We start from the raw sequence: 11,451 nt of genomic DNA on the forward strand, positions 1-11,451 counted from the left end.
GCTTATTGTCATTCTTTTATATTGCCAAAACGACCACTTCTTTGATGCAGATCGTAACAGCATGCACAAAGTTAAAAGTAACCTGGGCCTTATATTGAAAGTGTATATAGTGTATATATAGTGCATATAGTGTATATATAGTTTGCTTTAAAAAATATCTGGACAAATTTCACATGGATATAGCTTACACCAATATTGTCCTTAACAATGTCCCCATCATTAACATACTATGAATGTTAGTTCACTATCTCATGTTTGAAGCTTTTCACTTCGAAGACGCATTCTGTCACCCAATATTGTAATGCAGAGGTTATAATGCACTGTACAGTTTGACAATTGTTCAATTCCTGACATATAGTGTCTGCAAGAGGTTCAGTCTTTGCAGTGAAAACTAATACTCAGATGTTTTTCATCTCTTACAATCCAATATTAAATTCTCTAAGTGATATTTTATAAATATTTTTAAGTCACCATTCAGTGGCCATTTAAATGCAGCCTATGACATGTAATTAGTTTAGCAAAAATTCAAAGAGTCCCTTGAAAAGGCTTATGCTCTAATGGCTGAAAAGAATTTTCAGGATTTCAAGAGATGACCATTTCTTGTTTATAAGCCTTCAACTCAGGTAAGCACTCAGATGACACTAGCACTTTTGGACTAAGATGACACTAGGCCAACTGAAGCCAACAACAGACATGTTGGCAAATGACCATTGTATCAAATCAGATGGTTTCTAGTTAAAATAGTCTTAATCTGTTATTTAAACTAACTGGGTTGGATTCTCCGCTCTCCAAAATGGAAGCTGTGGATTTCATTCATTCATCACTTTCTTGAGTTTGAATGATTAGAATTACAAGTGAAGGCTTTATTAAGAGATATATTATGCTCTGATATTGATGTAAGCAACATCCTTTTTGTTTTAGAATTTATCTATTTCTGATGATTTTGTGAAAGTCATAGACAATGAATCAGTACATTTAGAAACAGAGATGTATCAGCTACGGTTGGTCACACAGCTTTTACTTATTTTGAAGGTGAATGGGTTCTCTCAAGTTTTCATGCAACCAAACTGAATGTAAGATTGGAAACATTTTAATTTAAGATCAGGCCAGTATCACGATTTGCTGATAAACCCAATGTGCATATGTTCATCCATTCACAAGTTATCATGATAACAAAATGTTAAAGTTGGCTACCATGCTGGTTATACTGGATGTCAGATCAGCTCCATTTTCATTTGGGACCAACATCATAATACCTTTAGGTGAAAACTCCATTTTTAATGTGTTGTGTGATTTGGATTTTTAACATAGCTTTAACAATGTTTCCGTCATATCGTTATGATGTCTGCAGTGTGGTAGTTTATAGTGATGTCTTGCACTGGGGCATCATGCCACAGACATGTACCATGATGTCCCACCCAGTCACATTATCCTGACACCAGGCTGACCAGTCCTAATACTAACCTCTTAATGCTGAGTGCCAAGCGAGGCTGCTGTTAGTACCATTTTTATAAGTCTTTGATTGATATGACTCGGCTGGGGATCAAACCCACGACCTCCAGCATTCAAGGCAGACGTTACAACCACTAGGCCACCGGAGCGGTCCATTTTTAATGTAACCATCCATCTATGAGAAGAAGCAATACAAAAGATTTTTCAAAGTAGCCAAGATGGCAGCTATACTGAAGGCTAGATTGGCACAATTTTAATTTAAAACAAACTAGAATTTTTCTGGCGAAAACCCCATGTTGATGTGACTTACATAATGGTGTAGTAGTAATCAGAAGATCTGTAAAATAGCAAAAATGGCAGCCATAATAGATGTCTGACTTTCACTATTTAAGATCTAACCAGATACCACATAAAGCCTTTTGGTGAAAACCCCAAGTAAAACTCACTATCCATCTAGAAGGAAGAGCAACAACAACTTTTTCAAGATAGCCACTGAGGTAGCCATATTGGAAGCCAGATCAGCAGGATATTCTTCAGGGACAACTAGAAATGACAAAAAGTTTTCTAGTCAAAACCCATGCTGATTAGATTTTCTTTTGGAAAGAGTAGTGATATGATTTTCAGGATGACTGCCATGGTCAACCAATTCATTAATTGAGTCTTGTTATTTCATTTGCGTTCCTATGTTAAAGTAACACGTTCTCTAAGTCTGTTATTTCATGTCCATTGCTATATTAAATTAACTAATTCCCTAACTGAGTCTTGCCATTTCATCTCCATTGCTATATCAAATTAACTAATACCCTAACTGAGTCTTGCCATTTCATGACCATTGCTATATCAAATTAACTAATTCCCTAACTGAATCTTGTCATTTCATGTCCATTGCTATGTTAAATTAACTAATTCACAGAGTCTTGTTATTTCATATCCATTGCTATGTTAAATTAACTAATTCCCTAATTGAGTCTTGTCATGTCTGTTGCTATATTAAATTAGCCAGTTCTCTGAGTCTTGTTCTTTCATGTCTGTTGCTATGGTAAATTAGTGAATTTCCTAACCACACAACTGTTATGACATGTAATGATAATGGAGCAGTGGGTTTGGCACAATGCAAAATGCAATATGACAATTTATACAATGTATAAAGGAAGCATCCTGTCATCATAATTATTCATTGCCAAATCACACACACACACATTTATAAATAGTATTATCAAACAGGTTAGATAATTTTTTTAATTCATACTGTATGAAGATTATGACACCCACTGCCTTGCCTGCATGTGTCAACCATAGGTATGTATGTATGTATGTATGTATGTATGTATGTATGTATGTATGTATTTATGTCATGATAAATTATTACCATACATCTAGATCAGAGACTAGTTAATTCTTACTAAAGCAAGATTATAGCACTCATCACCTATATTACAAGCACCAACCCCTATACACCTTGACCACTCACAAATCACTCAAACATGATGCTACAAAAAGTCGCTGGTATGGGAATTCATATGTAGCAGAAACTCACATGTGGACCTAGTATTCAATTCTCATCTAAATACAGTCACTGCATAGTCACATGACAGAAATCAAGGTATATAGAGATTATTACCTTTTTAAGAAGAAATAATATCATACAGGTTAATGAATTTTATATACACCAAACAGAGCTCAATATGCCATCTTTGGATCCGGTAGAAGAATGATTGATAGCATTACATAAACATTAAAACATCATACTAGTTATAGCGCTTTTAGAATTCTCCAGCCCAGCGGTCACCAACACAGTGCCTGCAGGCTCCAGCCCAGCGGTCCCCAACACAGTGCCTGCTGGCTCCAGCCCAGTGGTCCCCAACACAGTGCCTGCAGGCTCCAGCCCAGCGGTCCCACACACAGTGCCTGCAGGCTCCAGCCCAGCGGTCCCCAACACAGTGCCTGCAGGCTCCAGCCCAGTGGTCCCCAACACAGTGCCTGCTGGCTCCAGCCCAGCGGTCCCCAACACAGTGCCTGCTGGCTCCAGCCCAGCGGTCCCCAACAGTGCCTGCAGGCTCCAGCCCAGCGGTCCCCAACACAGTGCCTGCAGGCTCCAGCCCAGCGGTCCCCAACACAGTGCCTGCTGGCTCCAGCCAATGCTTTTTTGTGCATCTGTTTTTTTTTAGTAATCATAATTATCCTTTTTAACAGAAAGAGGTTGTACTAAATAATGAAGGCCATAATATGAGTATGGAACACAAATTAAAATTATATACTCGCAAGGTATGTCAATGCTATGCGTATGCAAAGGTATATCAGTTTATTTGTAAACAGTAGTGGTTGGTGCTTGCCACTCTCTTATAAATTCTCAAATGTGCCGGTAGGCACAAAACGTTCAGGACCACTGCTATAACCAGTATGATAACCTTGTTTCTTCGTATTTAAAAAATCAACTAAAGCGATCAAAATATTCTAATGTAGAATCCATGAATATTGCTAGTCTCTCTCTCAGTATATAAAAAACTACAATACAAAATATGTACTGTAGCATAATGAAATGTCTAAACTTTTACAAATTGATGAATTCCCAGTTTAAAAGTACAAATGACGGTCATTATATGCAACAGCATTACACAGCAATCAGTCCAGGCTATGACTGTACCTAATATAAACAAACCTGTGCAATTCATTACAGGCTACAGCCATGGAGTCCTACATGTGTGCCTGTAACAATGATTTTAGTTACTGTTACCTTGCTTGTTATCTCCAGAGTCATCAGGGACTGGTGCTGATGGAGGCATTGCTGTCGCTACCCTCGTCTGCCCTTTATCTACCTAGATAAAACCAGAATAAATCATTGGTAAACTATTGCAAAAACCTTGACTAACAAGCTGTTCTACACCTATTTCTGACTTCAGTGGTGATGGATACCAACTTTGCGAGGCATAATTTGTGATAGAGCATCAGTGTTATCGGAGTGCTGGCTGGTAATTAATACATTTACTTTTACTGACGTTTCTATGTGGACCATAAACAAATCCTCTTCTTTTGAGCCATGGCATTAAATCCTTCAGAATACTCACTTTATTTAGTATTCATCTCTGTCAGAGCAGAACACATGTATATCCATTGGTTATTGACCTGAACTTTAAACTGATGATGCATGTGTGTAGGGCAGCATCATCCCCAAGGTAAGAGTAAAGCTCTGCTTCAAGCATTAGTCAGCTCGTAGAGATATAGTCGTCACTGTCAATACAGTTATCATAAATTACTCTTACTTTCGGTGATGCTGATTTCCATGCATGAATCAGCTATTTAAATTTCAGGTCAATAAGCAATGGATATACAAGTGTTCTGTTCTGACATGGATTGGATACACAAGTGTTCTGTTCTCATAGACTAATACTAAAAAAGTGAGTATTTTGATGGATTTAATGCTATAGCTCAAAAGAAGATAGATTTTACTTGCCTTCTGCATTAAAAGGTCAGTCAAAATAAATGTATTAATTGGTGACTAGCAGCTCGATAGTCCATGTGATCAAAATGCCTGATAGTCTACGTGATCAAAAAATTGACAAACAGCACAAATTGTGAGCTCACTTGAGGCATAGGCATTGATGGGAACAACTCATAACCGATAGTCTACGCGACCAAAACATTGTCAAACCAGCACAAATCGTGAGCTTACTTGAAGCATAGACATTGATGGGAACAACTCATAATTGACTTGAGATGATGGCATTAATAGGGAACAAATCGAACTGACATGAATCACGGGTACTGATGAAGAACAATTCATATAACTGACTCGAGAGACAGTCACTGGTGGGAAACTACACATACAACTGACTTGTGACATGGGCACTGATCGGGAATGACTTGTATAACTGACTTGAGAGTTGAGACACATGCAACCGACTGGAGACAGGCATTGATGGGAAACTACTCCTGCAACTGAACGGGGACACATGCATTGATGAGAACTACTCATGCAACTGGCTGGAGATGCAGACATTGATGAGGAACTACTCGTGTAATTGGCTGAAGATGCAGACATTGATGGGGAACTACTCACGTAACTGGCTGGAGATGCAGACATTGATGAGGAACTACTCGTATAACAGGCTGGAGACGCAGACATTGATGAGGAACTACTTGTGTAATTGGCTGGAGACGCAGACATTGATGGGGAACTACTGATGCAACTGAATGGAGACATATACACCGATGAGGAACTACTCATGTAACTGGCTGGAGACGCAGACATTGATGGGAAACTACTCATGTAACTGGCTGGAGACGCAGACATTGATGAGGAACTACTCATATAACAGGCTGGAGACGCAGACATTGATGAGGAACTACTTGTGTAATTGGCTGGAGACGCAGACATTGATGGGGAACAACTGATGCAACTGAACGGAGACACATGCATTGATGAGGAACTACTCACGTAACTGGCTGGAGACACAGACATTGATGAGGAACTACTCATGTAACTGGCTGGAGACACAGACATTGATGGGGAACTACTGATGCAACTGACTGGAGACACAGGAGTTATGGGGAGCAACAGGAAGTATTATTCTACATGTATTAAATCAGACAAAATCATTCCGTGGCATTTTCCTCTGCATATTTCAAGACTGGATTAAATTAAATTGAATCATTTGCATATGAAAATCGGCAGTTTTGTAATTGCAACTAAGCAATGCCATCTATGGCATTGTCGAAAGATCAACTGTATGTTATCTATATATAATGGCAAGGTCAGTTGGAAATAAATTCTTTGATTTAAATTTATGATTTAGTATCATATGGTAAATATTGAGAATAGACAGTTTTGGTTTATTGTTGTTATAGAGTTTCATGCCATTTTTCAGCACACAATAGGATATACATGGTGGACAGTATTAATGGTGGAGGAAGAACCCAGGAAAACCTTGGGAAGAACCACTGACCCACGAGAAGCTACTGGCAACCTTTCTCACATACCCACATTGGCCGAATCCAACACTCAAACCCACGCAGACAGAGATGAGATGGCAGTGATCATAACGGAGAGTGCTTTAGACCACTCGGCCACTCAGGGCCCCCTGTTTCGGTTTATGTTTATGTTTTTGCTTCCATGGAGACGATTTTGGCAAGATGTAATTTTAGCAGTTGGAAGTTAGCATGTCTGTTTTGTTTACTACAGATAAACATAAATTCACCAGATGTTCTGGTATAGCTCAAAATGTACTACTGGTTTAATAATGTGCAAATACATGGTAAATAGAAGGAAGTTACCTGCATACATTTTGGGCCGAGTCATGCATTGATAGTTTGCACCATGTCAGGCTTGACTGTATTTATTAAAGAGTTGGGAGTTCAGATTTTTCTTTTTAATGTAAAAATATTAAACATGATGCCCAAGTAGGCTTAATTTGTTCATCTGGCTCTTACAAGTGTTCAAGCTAATACTTTATGACCAGTTGGATGTGTAAATTGGATTTAATTTCTCAGCTAACTTCCATGGAAGTCATAAGAAATGTCTGAGGTCTCATTGCTTCACCGTGATAAAACCTTGGTAAAATATCTTATGTGAAATCTTCCTACAGAGTTCTTTAGATTTTCCAGGAAATGTTTAAAGACAAACTAAAAAACAGTTTATGCCTGCTTCTCTTAACACAAAAGATTGTAAATGAGGTCACCAAAATAATTTTTAATGGCACTTGTTTAAAGAAAATGGCTTGCCTGTTTTGGATAAGACATTGGAAGCCATGTAGTTGTTACACAAAGATACCAACAACAACAAAATACTATAGGTAAACATGTCTAAAAAATATTCCAGTAACAATGGATCACAAATGGCTTATTAGTTTTCAGAGTGGTCAAAAATGCATTTTAATCCTGTTTGCTATGGAAGCCAAAAGGTTGCTTGGAAAGTCACTAAAAACATGACTTCTCTAGAACATATTATAAAACCATGAAACAGAAACATACATTGAAAGATACAGAGCTGTGCTTTTCATTACAGGTTTGCTTCAGATATATGATTACAACAAAATGCTGCAGCAGTCAATTAATGATCACACTGTTACAGTGTATCACTGTATAAATTACTCAGGCTGTGATTTTCATTACCCATCTGCTTCAGATTCCATGATTACAACAAAATGCTGCAATAGTCAATTAATCACACTGCTACAGTGTAACAATGTATAAATTACTCAAGCCAGAGGCACACATGTAGTGTTAATCCAATCAGATTAAAATCAGATCTCCACTCACAGACCTAGTGAAGATTTTTGTTGTTTTGGGGGTTAACGCCATTTTCAGCACACGATAGGCTATACATGGCGACCAGTATTAATGGTGGAGGAAGAACCTGGGAAAACCCCAGAAAGAACCACTGACCCACGAGAAGCTATTGGCAAGCTTTCTCACATACCTACATTGGCTGAATCCGAGACTCGAACCCACGCAGACATAGGTGAGATGGCAGTGATCAGTAATGGTGAGCACTTTAGACAACTCGGCCACTCGGGGCCCCAGTGAAGATTGACACTGACCGCTTAAGTTATTAACATAATGGCCAATTTTATCAGCCAGTCAGATGAAGTCTTATAATTTTGCTTTTGGGATACTAGGCAGCATGGCTGAAGAGTGTCAGTGTGTTCCCCATGATCTGATTCACTTTCAAATTTCTGAAAGCTGCATTTCCACTGGCAATTCAAAGGTAACCAGAATATGACCCTTAAGCGGTCACTGTTAGATATTCACCTAGGACAGTGGAGATCTGATTTTAATCAGATTGAGTGTTAAACATGATAAAATAGCTGGGCAGCAAGATGAAAGACTTACCAGTCCTACTTCAGCCAGCTGCTGAGTGGGAAATATGTTCATCAATTGATTATTTTAACTGTACAGATATTTACAATGACTGAATTCAGTGGTATTAATCCCTCAAGATGTACATGTGATCATTATAAGAGTAAATCAAAAGAACAACTTAGTTTTCACTATTGTGCTCTAATAAACACCCCCCACCCAATTTTGAAAATGTAATGCTTCCAGGGGCAATAATTAGGGAATATATGTATCTAAATTTTAAGAGTTTTCAAATAGTTGCCAGGGAAACTAATACAACATCTTAATTAATCATGTGCACAAAGTCTGATCAAAATTCTTGCACACTTGTGAATAAATTCTATTAAAACAATTCATGGACACATGATTATCAATGCACAATACAAAACAGACACGGGTCCATACCGTATTCTTGCTCAACTTTTGACCAGGAAACTCCTCAGCTGGTGCCTCAGTGCTAGACATCACTATAAACTGGCACACTGCAGACATTGTAGCAATATGAATGAAAATTTATTATAGCTACATTAAAAATCCTAGTCACGTGCACACATACACACACACACACACATGTGCCAAAAAATAGTTGATCTTAATGATATGATTTGGTCAGAACTTCATAATCAATAATCAGTTCCACTTAACCAACTGGTAATCCCCCATGAAGAATCTGTTGGACCTGATGTTTTCCACATTTTTTAGTACAGTACCCATTCTGCCATAAAATTATTTCTCTCAAGACAGGTGGTCTCTCATAACTGGTCATAACACTATATAATCATTAAATTTGTTTATTGAGAGGATGGTGTCTCAAGACAGGTGGCCTCACATAATAGTGGTCTTTCAAGACAGGTTTTACTGTATAACCTATTTTAGTAACAGATTCTATATGTTTACAACTTTAGAATTTTCTACAAATGATCTTTGGATCTACATCCTGGCTCTTCCTTTGTGTCTTATTTTTTATATAATCTGGTTTGAAAAATTATTTAATACTTGTATTCAATACTTGATTTGGGTCGAATTGTTTATTCAAATTATTATTCACTGGAAATACAAAGTGCTCTGCAAGACCCTCTAATTATAAGATTTTATTTTGTAAACATTAAGAATCTTCTAGAGGGTTATTCTCCCTTGGGTAAAAGTCTTTTTTTCTTTAGAAAATGCTACTTGTGATCCAAGGTCAAGTTGAGGACTCTATAATCTTTCTTTTCTTCTAGAAATTATTAATTTGTGCTGCAAGATCTTAGCAGAATTAGGGGTATTATGTTGTGTCCAGTAATTAATTTGGGCTAGAATTCATTTATGCAAATTACTTAATGGAAGTTATTCTTTTCTGGAAATAAAGAATGATCTTCAGTAATAACATTCTTGGAATTAGAGACTTGAATTATAGAGAAATTTCAAAAAAGGGATGAATTCTTGGATTGTATTATTGTGATCTAATCAAAGACTGTTGGCACAACATCAATACATGGACCAGCATTAGATATAATTTTGATTTCCACTAAAGTTTATTAAAAACTTTAATAATTAGGACTTGTGTCTGTAATTCTTGGATTATATGGGATTTAATTCACAATGCTGTAAGTTATTTTTTTTTTACATTTTCATTTTGTATTCTAGAGAAGTAAATTATTTGCTGAGTTTAACAAAGTTTGTTGCTTCTCGCTCTTTTCTGTTACTTATTTTAAAACCATAGATTTGTAATATAGAAAAAATAATAAGTTTTATGCTGGACAGAGGAATCTAAAAATTGAAACAGACCTTATATAAAATATGAATGAAGATGGAATCGGTCTACCTAATCTTAACAATAACCGAAATTTTAAAATAAATTTATTTGATAAAAATTCCAATTTTTTAATGAATTGACTGCGTTTTCTACATTTTGATTGGATGTAAACGGTCATGTGATACTGATCTGGAATTTTTTATACCGATAAAGTCCGCAGACTTTCTTTTGGTTCACTATTACCAATTCATTTGATGTGAAGTTTTATATATATATATATATATATATATATATATATATATATATATATATATATATATGCCTTAAACCTTTATAATAACAACAAGCTCCCACCACCCATTCCTGTGATTTCCGATCAAAAATGACAAGCCACTGATTAAAACTGACTATTAGACATTAAAACCATGTAATTGCACAGACCTTCCTGCACTCCAACACTCACCCCTTTTCCCAAAGAAGGCATTTGGCAGGCTTTAGAAGCCAGAAGCCAATCTTTGGAAATTATTGCATTTTACCTTGACAACATGTTACAGCAGCAGTTATTAAAGGTCAGGGTCATATGTCAACCAAGGGATCTCACTATATATGGACACAATTTTGCTTTAGATAGATCTAAATGCATAGAAAGTAACAATGACATTGGTATAACAACACATGCCATATGCAAGTGTAATTTTCGGAAGGAAAAAAAAAACAAGGAATATTCCTGGTTTAACCACAACAAACATTATTTATATATATTAAAATAATGATCATAACAATATATCACTGGCATGACCTGCTACGACATTCTACCCAGTATCACTGTATAAAGAATCAATGAATCTTGGCTAGCAAAGATAGGACTATGTAGTTTATCGCAGTTAAGAGGCTAATGAAAGAAAAGTATGATGTACATAAAAGTGAATATTTTGTTGATTGAATCTGTTGATCTGATGTTAGAAAAAAAAATTGGAATTATAAGGATTAAATGATCATGGTTGGGCATTTATCGATGTGTAAATTTTACCTAATCACTCACAAAGCTTACATAAGGCCTTCAGACTTGATTTACTTTGTGAGTGATTAGGTCAAATGTACACATCAATCAAGTAATCCTATAACAAAATCTGAGAAAGGAATAAATTATCCATGGACAGCCTTACTTGCATCTTGGTTCTGGATAAACCTAAACGCATTCACTTGATTTTTTATAAAAAAAATGAGAGTAACTAAGACCCTAGACACACCCTTCAGTTGATAAAAAGTACTTTTTAAAAAAAACTACTCAAAATTGAATTTGGATTCTAAAATGTGGGAAATAGAAATAAATGTATAGGAAAATACATACAAACAAAAAAAATTGTAGAAAACAAAGCAAACGTTAGAATCTCAAAACTTAAATCAGAATCTGAAACTAGTCTGGAAAA

The sequence above is a fragment of the Sinohyriopsis cumingii genome, chromosome 10 (assembly GCF_028554795.1).
Source record: "Sinohyriopsis cumingii isolate HCF-2022 chromosome 10, ASM2855479v2, whole genome shotgun sequence".
Classification (NCBI taxonomy): domain Eukaryota; kingdom Metazoa; phylum Mollusca; class Bivalvia; order Unionida; family Unionidae; genus Sinohyriopsis; species Sinohyriopsis cumingii.